Consider the following 16,781-nt stretch of genomic DNA (forward strand, 5'->3'; position numbering starts at 1 on the left):
TAGAGAATAAACCAATAAAGAAAGAAAAAAAATGAGATGGAAGACTGATCTGGAAGATTCAATCTATAATTAGAGAAAGTAAAGAAAAAGGCAGCAGAACAAAAAAAGCATGGAAAGAGATAATTTAAAAAGAAACTTTCCTCATTTAAAGAAGATCACATTTTTAAAAATTGAGTGTTTGCAGACTAACTTAATGAGAAGTATTACACAGGACACATCCTTCTGGAATTTTCAAATGTTAATGACAAAGAAAGATAGAAGCTTCAGAGGGAAAAACACCTAAAGATGCAAGAATTGGATTGGTGCCTAAACTCTACATCATTAAACACTGGAATATATATATACACGTGTATATATATACATATATATATGTATATATATATCTCATAAGGGAAAAGAAGTTTCAGCTTAAAAACGTTATTCCAGCAAATATATCATTACGCTTATGAGAAAGACATTTTGAGATATACAGAAGAAATTAAAAAAATAAGGCATCCTTTCTAAAAAGTGAAAAGCAAGAAAGATAATTAATAATAAAGTTTAAAATCGCTTTTCGGCCTTTTGGCTAAGATCAAGTGTAATAATAAAGTTTAAAAATAATTAGAAAAATAAGTGCTATGATAACCTGAACATGAGAATTTTAACAATGTTTCTGTGATTTCTATTCATTGAATATACTATCTATTAAGCATTTACTAAGTGCCAGACATTTCGTTAAGCTCTCTCATTACAGTAACAATAGTCAATCTGTGACTCATCAGTTGTGTGAGGTAAGTACTCCTAGACACAATTTCTGCCCCCACAGTCTCACTGATGACTCCCAGCTGTTAAGTAACTTCTCTGAGAGCAGGCTAACTTTCCTGCGTATGTATGTGTCTATGAAAAGGTTTATAAATACTAGTAAAAAAAAAAAAAAAAGAATGAAGTTTATAACCCCAAATTAATACTAAACATTCTCTATTCCTCCTTTTACAAAATAAAGAATTAAAAAACATCCACAATTATATAAAATATATGAATCCATATTCTTTGCTAGTGAAAATGTTATGACATTTCTGAATATAGACAGAACTCTAAACAAGCAGTCAAATCAAATCAGGTTCTGGACAGATGTTTAGGATGCAACTTTGAGAAGAAGACCAGTTTGTAAATTCTAGATAATTTATTTTGTTGTGACCTATCAAACCCATGTCTTCTCAGCACAGGTTCTCATATCTGATCACTGCAAAACCAAATTTATAAGAACCTTTTCGTCTGCTTCTCATAAGAAGACCTCTCCTTTAATAAATCATCAATTTCCTAAAAACTACTTTTGTAAAGCGTATGCCTGGGACATGGCCACTTGGAGTATTGGACTTCAGAAACATTTTTATTTGATCTCTTCTCATAGTAACATGGTCGATCCCACTAGAAATTTGCCATCTAGCAGGAGAGACAACATTATTACAATACAAAGTCAATGGACAATAATGTGCATTAATAAATTAATGTATTATTCAGTGCTATAAGAAGACAAGGGATTTTTAATGGGTGGGTATTAATGGAGTTCCATTATTGCATAATAAAAGTAAAATGACATTAGGGTAGCCAGGTTGCAACATGTAGGGGAGAATTTAGAAGTGAGGCTTGAAGGAGGCCCCAAAGGATGGGCAGGCAGGTATAGAGGAAACTGGAAATCATTCTACAAACAAGAGAAGCACAGAAAAGGTATAGTGCATGAGCCACACCTGGGGTGGAGGATATAACCCAGAAAAAAAGAGACACATGGGACGCCTGGTCCAAAAGGTTAAGGGTCTGCCTTCTGCTCAGGTCATGATCCCAGGATCCTGGGATCGAATCCCACATCAGGCTCCTTGCTCAGTGCCTGCTTCTCCCTCTGCCACTCCCCCTGCTTGTGCGCGCTCTCATTCTCTCTCTCTCTCTCTGACAAATAAATAAATAAATATAACTTAAAGGAGAATCAAGAGGTTATTCAGACTGAGCTGGAGGTTAAACTTCATCAAAACATTCTAGAGTTCAAATATCTGGCATGTGATTGTCTGTGTTACAGCTGGTACCTGGCCTGGGATGAAAATGGTGGTTATCTGTGTTAAAAATCCAGTACCGTAGCAGTCAACTAGAAACCAAGGTCCATAAAGAAATAAAAAAATATGACACGCGAATGAAAGAAGGATTTTTTGGGCTTCTGGGTGGCTCAGTTGGTTAAGCAACTGCCTTCTGCTCAGTTCATGATCCCAGAGTCTCGGGATCGAGTCCTGCATCAGGCTCCCAGCTTCATGGGGAGTCTGCTTCTCCCTCTGACCTTCGTCCCTCTCATGCGCACTCATTCTCTCTCTCTCTGTCATTCTCAAATAAATAAATAAAATCTTTTTAAAAAAGGACTTTTAAAAAGATTTTATTTATCTATCTATTTATTTGAGAGAAAGAGAGAATGTGCATGTGAGGGGTGGGGGGCAGAGGAAGAGCAGCAGAGGGGGAGGGAGAAAGACAAGCAGATTCCACACTGGGCTTGGAACCTGACTCAGGGCTCGATCTAATGACCCTAAGATTATGACTTGAGATGAAACCAAGAGTGAGATGCCCAGGCGCCCTGAAGGAAGGCTGCTTATAAGGAAGCATTCCAAAAGTGGGACAGATGGAATTGGCCACAGCAGTCACCTTCTGCTTGGTTAATGTCCTCTGGGCTTGCATATACAAAGTAGAGAATGTCAAATATTCTAAAAAGCTAAAAACCTCTGTAAGTCTGCCTTACGAAGTGCTGATTAAAAGAACTGAATACCAATGTAACGAACAGATTTCTGTTTCATTTATCCGTTACTGAGAATACTAAGCATTTCCTTATCTCCATCACTTTCAGTTCTCTTGCTAGGTGCCTATCTATACATATTCATCACTCTGACGCAGAATCAAGAATAAAAATTCAAAAAAAAAAAAAAAGAATAAAAGTTCAGATAAGAAAACATGATGTGCATTGCTTTATCTTTTAAATATGAGGCATACATAAAAATAGACCTACAAAGACAGTTTCTTAGAACGAGCAATAAAAAGAAGCACAATGTATATTCACTTTTACCCCGATAAGCATAGAACAGCGACACATACTGATCCTTTGGGTTGTGGATAGTCTTAATTCCCCTTTCTTCTCCTAAAAGTCAGTAACAAAAGAGCACATCCAAAAGAAATCCTAGATTCCCTGCCTTGGCGATTATATGTCTACAGATTATTCCCACTCAGGCAGTGAGAAGATTGGACCAAACACATAGAGAAGACTTCCGAAGTCATAACAATTCTTAAGCTGAGTGTCTGGATGAGCCTTGATCATAAACCCAGACAAATACCTCAAAGACAAGGAACAGGTTCAATACTGAGTGAATTCTTTCATCACTATTCTGAATAACTCCTTAGAGAAAGTTTGGCCACTGTGCATTACATACTGCATTTCATTTGTCAGACTAATAAAATTATTTTAAGATTTAACTGTGTTACACCACTAACAGGATTCCTGAAGAAGGCAAAAACTTAGATGGCTTAATTTAGGACTGGTTTATTGCAAGACATTTTCTACTTTCATTATTAATCCTATCAAGGATTGAAGGAAAAATGAGTTCTTATTTTCAGGGAGATATAGCTAGAAAAGACAAGCTAAATAGGTCCAGGGACTTTTTTTTTTTTTTTTAATCACACATAACTTTCTACTGTTCTTTTAAACTTATATGATCGACAGTGATAAATGAATTGAAAAAATATCCACTGGCATCAAAGGACATTTTTCAAGAAACAAAACAATTGAATATAAATGCAAATCAGTTATTTTTCATCCAATTTTCAATGTTGTCTTACTATTTTCAATTATTAGAAATATGTGTATTGAGATCTAATCCCACCTCCTTCCGAAACCAGAAGAGAAACAGCTGAGAAATACAAGGATTGGAAAGATTCCAAATTCTTCCACCCAGACTGTTTTGAAAGTTCTGATGAGAAGCTAAGAATGAAAAAAAAAAAAAAAGACTAATATATTGAACTGTGATGTTTGTCCCTTGATTCATTTCTGAGACTAAGACATAATTTGCTTTCTGAGCAATAACATAGCCCAGGTCCTTGTAACTTGAACCCCAAGACACACCAACAGGACCTTTCAAACAAGCATGTTTCCTGCCATCCAGCCCTCTAAGAAGCCCAGGCCTTCACCAGGGGCATTTGCTTTTCAAGTAAGAACATCTCTGCCCTGGCCCCCTCAATCCTTCCTGTTAACAGGTGCGTAGCCCAAAGTAGACTGACAAGAGCCTCTTGGGAGAGAACAAGAGCCCAAGTGAATGGATTTGCATATCAAAATGTTTTTGCTGTTATAAAATCTGTGCCCAGTATATATAAAGGGGTAAACAAAATGTCTACCATTAATTTATAGTCTCAGATACTATGTCAGTTCAATAACATTGCTCACTTTTTTTTTTTAATATTTATTTATTTATTTGACAGACAGAGATCACAAGGAGGCAGAGAGGCAGGCAGAGAGAGAGAGGAAGGGAAGCAGGCTCCCCGCTGAGCAGAGAGCCCGATGCGGGGCTCGATCCCAGGACCCTGGGACCATGACCCGAGCCGAAGGCAGAGGCTTTAACCCACTGAGCCACCCAGGTGCCCCATGGCTCACTTTTTAATGACGCAGATAAACCAATATGAAGTTGAGAATAGAGAACCACATATTTTTTTTTTTTTTTAAGTGGACTCTTTTCACTTTCTTAACATTGTTTCACACTCACAATCATTGATTTTATGTTTCTCCTAGCACTGGGACATGTATGCTTTCTATGCTTCTGTCCTTGTGGCCATTGGATTGGACAGATGTTTCTACATGAGGGGGATCAATGGCGGCCTCACATCTGCCTCATGATGCTCAGCAAGAAAGTCTTTCCTGGATGGCAGAAAAATTAAGTCAATCAAGCATTTTTATTTTGCCATAAACTACTAACACTGGAGAATAAGCAGCAAATGGTGGATATCTCCACGCAAGGAGGTTTTCAATAAAACCAAAGAATAGTAACAATTTGCCGACATACCGATGATGACTGTAACTTCGATCTCCAAACCCAAAATTTACTTACAGTTTTCTTGACGATGCGCAGTTCTCAGTTACTCAACAATTAACAAGAGGCTTTTTGTGTCAACGTCAATATAAAACAAAATACGCCGTACTTTACCTTATTTGTAGCTCGTGTATGCAGTATTCAGGACATGACAGTGCAAATTCCTGTTAATAAAAAGAAGTAATGAGTCAAGCGCACTTTCAAATGTGAATCCGAGTGATTAGTTATGCAATTAAGGCAAAACTACTTGTTACCTATCAAATATTTCCTCATAACTTCCAGGACTGATATAATTTTTATAATTCTCCTTATATATTCTCACATACAGAAATCAACATAAGGTGTGACTGTATCATTAAAAATTGTTACTTCTCATTAAATGTGTATTAACAATACTTTCAGTGGTTTTTAGGTCCAGATACTATTGGATCATTTGAAAGCTAATTCTTCCAGTTTCACAAGAAATATGGAAATAAAGCATAAAAAATGTTGCGGTTAGTTTCAGTAAACAAGAAGTTTTAGCCAACCTGGACAATAAATACACACAAATGTGTACACTAACATATACAGTAGTTATACCTGAGGAATAACATAATTGGCATTAAAAATCCTTCTTCTTGGGGCGCCTGGGTGGCTCAGTGGGTTAAAGCCTCTGCCTTCGGCTCAGGTCATGATCCCAGGGTCCTGGGATCGAGCCCCGCATCGGGCTCTCTCCTCGGCGGGAAGCCTGCTTCTCCCTCTCTCTCTCTGCCTGCCTCTCTGCCTACTTGTGATTTCTGTCTGTCAAATAAATAAATAAAATCTTTAAAAAAATAAAATTAAATTAAATTAAAAAATAAAAATCCTTCTTCTTATAACACATTCAGTACGTTCATTTCTTCACAAATACAAGTATATTTCACACTGTAATGCTTTGGCTATTTGGAAAAGACGAAATAAAGTTTGGGGCAAAATAACTGAAATATCAATAATTCGTTTAGCATTATGTTTCGCATATCAAAAAATAGAAAGTTTATTGTGCTGGCTTCAGGACAAGGTATCTAACTTCATATTTGGGGCAAGATAACTAAGCTATCACCTAAACTAATATTAACAAAATATGCTCTTTAAATTCATCAGGTTTCTTTGTTTTGTTTTTGGGTTTTCTGTCTGTTTTTTTAAGCAACCTAACTTTTCTCTGTAAATGAGATAGTGAAAGTATAATACCATTTCGGTAGAACAAGGCAGGCTCCTGATAATGAGAGTAATTTCTTTTTTTTTTTAAGATTTTATTTATTTATTTGACAGAGAGAGAGAGATCACAAGTAGGCAGAGAGGTAGGCAGAGACAGAGTGTGAACCAGGCTCCCTGCTGAGCAGAGAGCCCCAATGCAGGGCTCAATCCCAGGACCTTGAAATCATGACCTGAGCCGAAGGCAGAGGCTTAACCCACTGAGCCACCCAGGCGCCCCAATTCCCTTTTGAAAGTAAAGTATAGTTCCCAAGGGAAACATGACAAGTATTTTTTATCTTAAACTTTATAAAGTCATATTTATATATATATATCATACAGAAAAGAGATCTGTTGTGTGTAGTACAGTACGTCATAGGATATGTTGTATCTTTAATAGATAGCACAAACTATAAGATATGTCAAATTCTAAAACTAATATAACATGTTCACTTTTTCTAAATGTAGAAATGGTAAATTAAAAGTGGATCCAGATATTTTTGCTAATACTAGGTGTTTTAATATAAAAATTCAATTGCATATAGTAAAATAAAAAGACACATAATCAGAAAAGTGTTAAGATACACAGGCATATAATCACAGAAGAAGAACGAACCTCGGAGGACATGGAGACTGATCCCCACATTTTGGGGGGTATAAAATGGTGCTCTGAAAGGCAGTGTACTGTTAAAGATCATGTAACATCTTGGTACCAGAGCTCGAGCTAGGATCCATCTTAAAAGGAACTACTGTCACTTTAAAAGATATCACATGAAAATAAATTCAACTGTATGAAGTACCCATAAATAATTCACTTGTTGAACTTAGAATATTTATTTGTGAAAATCAAATGAATATAAAGTGAATCCAACTTATGTCCCAATGTGCAAAGATGATGGAAAGGTCTGATGCTAAAACTGTTCTCCTTAAGATGCTTTAAAAATCTTTAATTTTTGCTTTTTTTCCAATTTTGTATTCATCAGAAATATAAAAAAAAAAGTTTATCTGTGATTCAGTGGCTCTATCTTTGTTATTCAGCTGCACAAAAATGAGAAATACAGATTTATAAGTTTATAAATCCATACCTGGGATTGTTTTCCTTTTAGTTCATAATTGAAAATAATTGACTATACATTTGTATATATAACTATTTATCCAAAAACTTGGATATTATCCCAAAAGTGTCATATTTCCAAATATGAATTCTCATTGGAAACAGACAAATTTCAAAGGTTCTCAAGAGTTGCTGGGCCATTGCTATTAACTGCATAAACATTTTATGTGTTCATTTAATACATATTTATTGGTCATTTTGTAGCTATGTAATTAGCATTTTTCTAGACATCTGGGATATACCAGTAAACAATTTTTTTTAAAACTTGTACCCTGGCAATTATAATAAAGCTATATGCAATAACCATAAAAGAAGCAGACTTTATTTTCGCAGGTGGTGAGAGTGACAAATGGTCAGTTAGGGAAGGAGGGTTGCGAGTGGAATGGCAGCAGCTTGAGATACTGAACAGTGTGGATTACAGGAAGATTTGAGCACAGTCTTGAATAATCTTTGTTTAATGCCTCCAAAGTCTATCATAAAGCTTGCTTGCTTTAAGTTAAGGTACTATATAAATTAGTAAAAATAATCAAATTTGCTTGAATGTCAAAAGGAAGAAACTAATTTTGCTCCATGACTTCTCACAGAAAAATATCTAGGCATAGGCACTTCCTATTCTGCAGACTTTTTCAGGACTGCCTTCGACATGCTGTCATTTTATTATTATTATTAATTTTTTTAACACAAACATGTCACCAAAATATGTCTGCTTTGACAAGCAGGGTGCATATGGAAATGGATAAAAAGGCAACAATACATCACAAGTAAGTCCTAGATCACTGTTGTGTACAAAATCAGGGTACAGCTTAAATAGAAGTGGTTCAGGTCAGTCCTAGTGCAGGAAAGTTCTACCACAGAACGTTCTGCCTTCAGAATAACCACACTAAGCTCTTCAAAAGCCCTCCCCTTGAGCTTGTCAGGAGAAAATTAGGACAATATCAGCCTTCATGTAATGATCTGATTGCTTCTGGGATTAATTAGTAAAAAACCCAGCACAGATTTTAATATCCACAAGCATATCTTTTGTGCTCAAGGCCTCATGATTACGACCATCAAGTAGATGTTAACACAGAACACGGCAACAAGCGTGTCAGGGTTGAAGCTTTTCTTGAATTGTTTATTTGGTAAATTTTGCAGTGAAGAGTCTCACCCATCAGTATCAAACCGCTATGAAATTTCTCTATAACTGCTTTCAGATACAGAGTTCAGTGTTTATAAGAGATAATTTTATTGCCTAATGATAAAGTGCATGCCAATAATCTCATTTATTCAAGAATGTGGATTATAATATTATTCCCTCACATTTTAGCAATGCACACACACACACACACACACACACACACACACACATACACACTCTATTTTGTGAGCACATAATCTTAGAGATTTCTTTCCATCCAAATGTAATATTTTTTCAACATTTACTTATTGTAATTTAGCCGGCAGCTAAGATCTTACAAAGTTCTCATACGAATATCATAATCATCACCTCTGCTGAAAAATCACACCAAAAATGACGTGATAATGTTTGTAAGATACAAGTGTAATGTTTGTAAGATAATGTGTAACATACACAGTTCTTCTAATAAACTGACTTTAAAAAGAGTGAAATATTATAGCCCTTTCTTTCATACCTAATGTATGTGTTATCAAAAAGTCCTAAAAATAAATTATATAAAATATGTTTAGGTTTAGGAAAAAAAAAATTACTAAGAAGGAATAAAGCTGAATTTCATCTCAGTTATAGTTTTATAATTATGTGTTTGAAGATCTTTAAGATAAATCTTCAATAATGAAATTCACCCAGATATCCATACTGATAAATACAGACAAAATCTTTTTGATAATCATCATAGAACATGTTCGGCAAAAAGCTGGTAAACCCCAGTCAAAAATTCACCAAAATCAGCTTAACATAACTGAAACAGACAAAAACAAAAAAACAACAACAAAAAAAAAAACGCCCCTCTCATTTATATCCCTAAAATGGATTACATTTTATATCTTGATATTGAGTTGCTGGGCTTAATCAATAAGCTTCAAACTTGTTTTCATGAAGCATCACGCAGGGTGAGAAAAACAAACTAGATCAGGTTCATCGTGGTATCTGATGGAGCTGATCCAAGGACGCCTCAAACCAGAAGATGCAAAATTTCCTAGTAAAATCCCAAATGCCCTTCCTAGGGAAGCAGAATTATATACTCCCTAAAATGGTTGTAACCTGCTCTGGAAACACAATATGATTAATACAGCATCTGATCATGAGCTAATTATTTCCATAAGTGGAGGAGTGGGAGGGAAAGGAGCTTGGGACTTATTACTTTTTTTTTTTAAGATTTTTTTTATTTGAGAAAAAGACCACAAGCAGGAGGGGGAGCAGTAGAGGAAAAAGCAGAGTCCCCACTGAGTAAGGATCCCATTGTGGGACTTGATCCCAGGATCCTGGGATCATGACTTGAACTGAAGGCAGATGCTTACCCACTGAGCCACCCAGGCACACCAGGAGTTTAGAATTTAAAAACAGTGACAGGGGCGCCTGGGTGGCTCAGTGGGTTAAGCTGCTGCCTTCGGCTCAGGTCATGATCCCAGGTCCTGGGTTCAAGCCCCACATCGGGCTTTCTGCTCAGCAGGGAGCCTGCTTCCTCCTCTCTCTCTGCCTGCCTCTCTGCCTACTTGTGATTTCTCTCTGTCAAATAAATAAATAAAATCTTTAAAAAAAAATAAAAAAAATAAAATAAAAACAGTGACAGATGCACACTCTTATGCTACACTCTGGGCTTCATACACTTGGCTGAGATGCCTCACCTCTCTGGGGTGGGGGGAGGAGGGGGAGCAGGTTCCTTTTACTGTGTATTAGGAAGGTTATCTTTAGGACACACTTATACAGAATCTGCTTCACTCGACAAATAATAGCTTGTATCTCTTGTCTTTCAAATTATACTTTGCTTTCATTGCCCTTCCCTTACTCCAATGCCAGCAGGCGAGGGAAGTGTCCTTCCTAAAGGTGTTGATGGGTAGTACAGAGGAAGGAGAGTGGGTGTTTGCAAGCAGGAGGATCATGACCATGACCGTGGAATGAACCGTACAGTGTATCTTGGGTGGGAAGTGGCTACTTCATCAAACAACTGAAGATGGGACCCTTCTGCAAGTAAGATGTCAAATGTTAGCAATCTTCCAAGTGTTTAACTGAATGGTTGTACAGCATTAGGAATGATCTCTATGGAAGGTTTCTATTCCCTGGTTCAGGAAAATCTGTAAGACTCCCAAAGAAAATAACTGTAAGAACATAACGGTCACTTTGTTTCCTCTGTAGAGTATTTCTCTGTACAGGCTTGAAGAGGGTACAGTTACTGCAAAACCAAAAATGAAATGTGAAACATAAAAATATAAATGAGAGAACAGGTTCTATGCAAAGTCATATTTGCATGAACATGACATTCTGAACATCTTCCTTGGAAGGCAGTGCTTTGGGGTTATTTAAATGATCTGGTTTGTTTGTCAGGACGGTAATGAAGAGCTGTGTCCCGCCCACAATGCCCATAAAGCAGTAGGCTGCCAAGCCAAGTTGTCTCATTGACATTTGTTCCCAGGGTACTCTGCCCAATCAAATGGTATCACTGTTATGGCATCAATAATAATCACATATGTTTGCCCACTTTTAATTATGATGATGTTCTATTTCTTTCAACAAGAAATCGATGCCCTCAGTTTATCACTTTTATTGAATTTGATTTATGCTAAGGAAGTGATTTTATGCTCTGAAATTAAAGATAAAAGGAAAGCCAAACCTTTGCCCTTTGAGGATTTTTTTCCTCCTTCATTTTAACTTGAACCTTGTAAACTTATTAGATGACTTGCAGTGGAAGTATATTTAATGTTATTTTCTTAGAATTATATATTTTAATTTTAAATCTTAAGGGGGGAAGAAACTGAAATAACTGACTTCTGCCCAATGACGTAAGGTTGTAGTGTTGATGACACATCTACAGGGAAGGGGATAATTAAATACAACTCTATCTTTGATTGTAGCACTAATTTATTTTAATGTCTATTCTAAATATTTTCACTTCTAAATTAAACTGGTTTAATCTTAATGAATGGTGATTAAAGGGAAAAAAAACTCACGTTGAAACAAAATCTACATAACAGCGTGGCAAACAGTTTCATTATCCCAATTATAGCTTCCATTATACTACATTTATAATGATATAGCTACGTAACAGCAGATTGGGTAAGAACATAAAGAAGCTGGTTCTCTGTCTTGAACTCCCATCAAAGTAGAACACAATTCTTAGGTAGCTCAAAATAAGAAAAAAAACTACAACTCAAACAAACAGGCAAACAAAAACTGAATGATGTTCCAGCAATCTTCCAATCTCATTACACCACTTCAGGCAACCCCCACATTCCAAGCCATGATCAATTTCCATGTGCCATTTTGGGCACTGTGGCTCATGAGAAGGACAAGACGTAGTGTGGAGACAATGCAAGAGGGTGGATTAGGATTTGCATAAAATAAAAAAAAAACATAATTATTTTTAAAAATCAGTTTTTTCCTAAGGAACAGTCAGCACAGAGGAGGCATTTTGTATTACCTACTTTGGTTGGGGCCCTGCAATTTGGTTTTGGTCCCGCTATGAAGCAGATACTACTATCACCCTGTCAAACTCCTATGAGGAAAGCAAGTGATTTGGGGTCCTACAGCATGTGAAGAAGTGGCAGAGGCAGTATCTGGCCTGGAAGCTGGGCTCCTTCCTCAGTGACACAATGCCCCACCACACAGATGTGCACACACTGAAGAAAAGGACAATACCCAAAGCATTTCTTTTTCCTTTGCCTTAAGCAAGGACTGAATAAAAGTTACCATCAGAAGTTGAACACAGGCTTTAATCCCTTCCATTCTTTCAGTATCATCCTAAACACAAACAGTGTGTGTGTATTCCTTTCACCAAAATGCATTAAATCCCAGAATTCCCAAGGGATTTCAGTGAGAAATGATGTGATGAACACAGTGAAGCCAGGGTCCAAAATGCTGTCAAAGAAATAAAACCATGCATTTATAAATGCTTCCATATCATCGTTCATTCCTGCTGCAACGAGTTAATTTGTTGAATTTTGGATTATTTTAAAGTTTAGTCATGGCTCAGAGAATGTCTGATTACATGCAAACATAAGAAATGCCAGGTCCTAGGACTGTTACAGGGAGCCTGAGAAGGCAAGACGTTTCAAGGAAACTAGGTTATGAATGAGAGTATTGCCCTTATCCTTAGAAAGCCGGATGCCCTTGTCTCTTCCAAGACAAGACGAGGCACACTTCTCTGTGGGAAGGAACAGGGATGAAAGTTTCTGGCTCATGCGAAAGTGTCCTGTCAATAATACGTTGCATGTACATCATGAATATACACTTTGTTCCCTCTGGACATTTCATTTTGAACATACTAAGCCACTTTAATGCAGATTAACAGATTTACTTTCTAAATATACTCAGATGAAACTAATTTGGTCAATCCTGTTCAGCCTCCCCTGGGGTGACAAGGCACAATCCAGAGGCTTACACAGAGGGTAATCACTAATGAGGACAAAAGAGTAAGAGGCAAACCCCTCCTTTCACTTGAAGGTCAGACTCAGCGTCCTCCACACCAAACTACCAAACAACTAAATCCAATGGTCCTCATGCAGCAGCCAACAGAAATCAAAACCAAGTGGCTCGGGAATTCCCCAGGTCACCAAGAGAATCTGATGCCCACGTTGTATTTAAACAGTGTCAGGATATATAATCCATATGGAAATCGGCACCAGCATTATTAATAGTGGAGAACCCAGGGGTCTGCTCTCTGGATATGGTCTTTAAAACACACCCCTGTGTAGAAGGGGCAGAAATTGATGAGGTCATTTCCATTTCCTCTCTGCTTTTAATTTCAATGGCAACAATGAAAGTATACCTCCATCCAAAACCACTAGCCATGTTACCAAGCTCCGATTATAAAGTAAATAAATGCACGACAACATAAATGCATACATACATACAGAAAACAGAAACCAAAGACATCAAGTTTTATTTTGCTTTTTCTTTGTTTAATTTCAGAATTATGACTACTGGCTTTGTGTTGGGAGTTGTAAGAGCTGATGTAGGTGAGATGACTCACCCAGTGCTAGATCCTTATAACTGCGGCTCAGAGACAGTCTTCACCACCCCCTTGCCAGTTTGCTTGGGAGATAACCTGGAGGAGCGGGAGCAGTTAGAGAGAGCACAGTACTTGTGGAAATTCAAAAGCTAAGGGCATTGGCTTATAAAGGTGTGCTCTGTCCTCATATACCAGATAGCAGGCACCAATCGGCAGCTTTGCATAGAATATTATGCCCTTAGATAACTTTTTTTGGGTCAGAACATGTCCCTTCTGTCACATACATAGGAACAACCCAAATGATGCTTTTCCCACTTTTTGGTTCACAGACGCTCTGTTTCTGAAGCAGTATAGACTTTGGCTCATGCAGCTGGCTGGGCATGCAGTGAGTTATGGGGATATCTACTCCCTCACAAGATTTCCAGGTCCTAGGGTAGAGAGGGCATGCCCTAATAGTTGTTAGCCCCTCAGTTTTCCATGTTACCTGGAAAATAGCAACTATTCGGTAAATAGGAGTATTATCGCCATATGCAGTCCATAAACCCATAAGCTACATGTGGGACTATGTGACCTTTCATGTTCTGATTCTGCAGGGACAATGTCCATCTGCATTACCCCTTCATGGTAAAAGTCACAGAGAAAAGAGATGACTCCTCCCCATGGGTCTACAGTGATCCATCACTAGCTACTCAATTATCATGCAAATGCATATTGTTTCTTCTTGAAAACAGGACATAATTACCAAACCAGAAAAACATGTTGGTTAGAATAACTATTGTATATCAGGTTAAATAAGTTCCAAATATATCCCAGGTAGGTTTCCAAAAGAGTGACTCTAGAAACCTCTGATTTCCACCCAGTCTAGAGTGATACATTCTCCTTCCTCCTTTGCTTTTATTCTCCAAAGTACAGGGAGAAGACAACGAATGAAAAAGCAGCCCTTGTTCCACACTCGCTAAGTTTCCCTCCACACTTTTCAGCATATTCACTGGTGACAATCACTCCAGGATGCATTGTCATGTGAGGAAGACTTCAGACGCTGACCTCTGATGTCATTCCAAGTCTTTTGCCTGTGTGGATACTAATGGTCTCCACCCTCCTCAGGCCTCATAGGACACCTTCCCACTGTTTGGGTTGTTGCTATGAATAGTGTTAAGGTCCTCTGGGAAGATTTGCTTTTGTGGAGGTGGTGCTTCCAAGAAAATAAGAAATATACTCTGATCCCCAAACTGTTCCTTAAGTGTATTACTGCAAAAAAAGTAATAAATCAAATGGTACCTATTTATGATTATACAGTAGTATGATTTAGGCACGACTGTTTTTGCACTATAAAAAATTGGGGGGATTGGGCAAGTGGCAGAGCAGTGGAGCATAAAATCAGAACTTTTAGAAGTCTGCTCCACTGAGGGACATCACTCGGGGGCTAAGCGGGGGTGGAGCCCTCGTGGGGAGAGTGTGGTCTCAGGTCCCTCAGGGTCATAGAAATACCTGGGGCGTCTGAGGGTGGCAGAGCTCCCAGGTATAAGAGCGGGGAAGCCAACTAAAAAGAAGGACTGAGCAGTGAGCTCTCAGCTTGGGATTACCTTAAACCATCATCAGCGGCACAGTCAGCCCACTGCTTTTCAAGCAGGGACCCCACAAGTGGCAAATTCAGGCAGACTCATGTTCCTCTTCTGGGAGGAGTGGTGTGGGAGTGCATGGCAGGAATCTGCTGGGTTTAGGGACTCCAAATGGAGCTGTGCACCAGAGATAGAAATGCTCGGTCACAGGCCTGATGAGCAGGGAGTGCGGCCAGACACCAGCAAGATGGGACTGATTGACCGCGTTTTTCTGAGGGCGCATTGAGGGGTGGGGCCCAAGCTCGGCTCCTCCAGGCAGAGATCAGGAGGCTGCCATCTTCATTCCCATCCTCCAGATCTCTACGGAAAGCTTTCAGGGAACAAAAGCTCTTGAAAGTAAACCTGAGCAGATTACTTAGCCTGGCCCCTGGCAAGGGCTGTGTAACTCTGCATCTGGCAAAGGCATTTGAGAATCACTACTACAGACCCCTCCCCCAGAAAATCAGCAAGAACATCCAGTCAAGACCAAGTCATGGATCAACAAGAATTATGGGACTCCACAGATAAGGGAAAGCAACACATAGAATTTATGGCTTTTTCCCCATGATCCTTCACTCTTGCAAAGTCAATTTTTAAAAAATATTTTCCTATTTTATTTTTTTAACTTTTCCTCTTTCCTCTTTTAATGTTTTTTTTTAAAAATACTTTATTTATTTATTTGACAGAGATCACAAGTAGACAGAGAGGCAGGCAGAGAGAGAGGAGGAAGTAGGCTCCCCAGGGAACAGAGAGCCCGATGTGGGGCTTGATCCCAGGACCTTGGAATCATGACCTGAGCCAAAGGCAGAGGTTTTAACCCACTGAGCCACCCAGGCGTCCCACATTTAATGTTTTTTTTTAAAAACTATTTTATCTTAATAATGCCTTTTTAAAATTTTTAAATTTTCATTGTTATAGTCATATTTTATCCCTTCATTTATTTAACCTTATTTTTTGAATACATATAGGTTTTTTTTTTCTTTAAATTTTGGGATACAATTTCTTCTAATAGATCAAAATGTACCCTAAATCTAGCACGTGGCTTTGTTCTAGTCTCTAGCCTGATCACATTCTCTTCTCTTTTTTTTTCCCAAGCAACTTACCTTATTAATTCCTTTCTTAGAATCTTTTTTTTTTTTAATTTTCATCTTTACAGTCATATTCCATCCCTTCATCATGTTTACCCTTTTTTTGTATATATACGTTTTCCTTTCTTTAAAATTTTGGGAGGTAGTTTCTTCTAAGAGACCAGAATACACCCAGAATCAAGTGAGTGGCTCTGTTCTATTCACCAGTCTAATATCTATCTACCTATAGCTATTTATATATATATTTTAATTTTTAAAAAATTTTCCCCCTTCCTTCTCCCCCCAGTTTTGAGTCTTTTCTGATTTGCTTAGCATATATTTTTCTGGGGTCTTTGCCACTGTTTTAGTATTTTATTCTCTCATTCATATATTCTTATCTGGATAAAATGACAAGGCAGAAAAACTCACCACAAATAACAAGAACAAGATGCAGTACCAAAGGCTAGGGACCTAATCAATATGGACATTGGTAATATGTCAGAACTAGAATTCAGAATGACAGTTATCAAAATGCTAGCTGGGCTCAAAAAAGGCATGGGAGATATTAAAGAATCTCTTTCCGGAGAAAT

At 37.8% G+C, this 16,781-nt stretch overlaps 1 protein-coding gene across 1 annotated transcript in view; it reads right to left on the reverse strand.

The window, feature by feature from the left end:
- PCDH15 (protocadherin related 15) overlaps nt 1–16,781 on the reverse strand; it is a 1,821,443-nt gene that overhangs the window by 1,116,876 nt on the left and 687,786 nt on the right. Inside the window, exon 3 of the mRNA XM_047702331.1 lies at nt 5,196–5,245. The gene's annotated coding sequence lies outside the window, so the exon portion shown is untranslated. The remainder of the gene's footprint in view (nt 1–5,195; nt 5,246–16,781) is intronic.

This window comes from Lutra lutra, chromosome 14, assembly GCF_902655055.1.
Source record: "Lutra lutra chromosome 14, mLutLut1.2, whole genome shotgun sequence".
Lineage (NCBI taxonomy): Eukaryota > Metazoa > Chordata > Mammalia > Carnivora > Mustelidae > Lutra > Lutra lutra.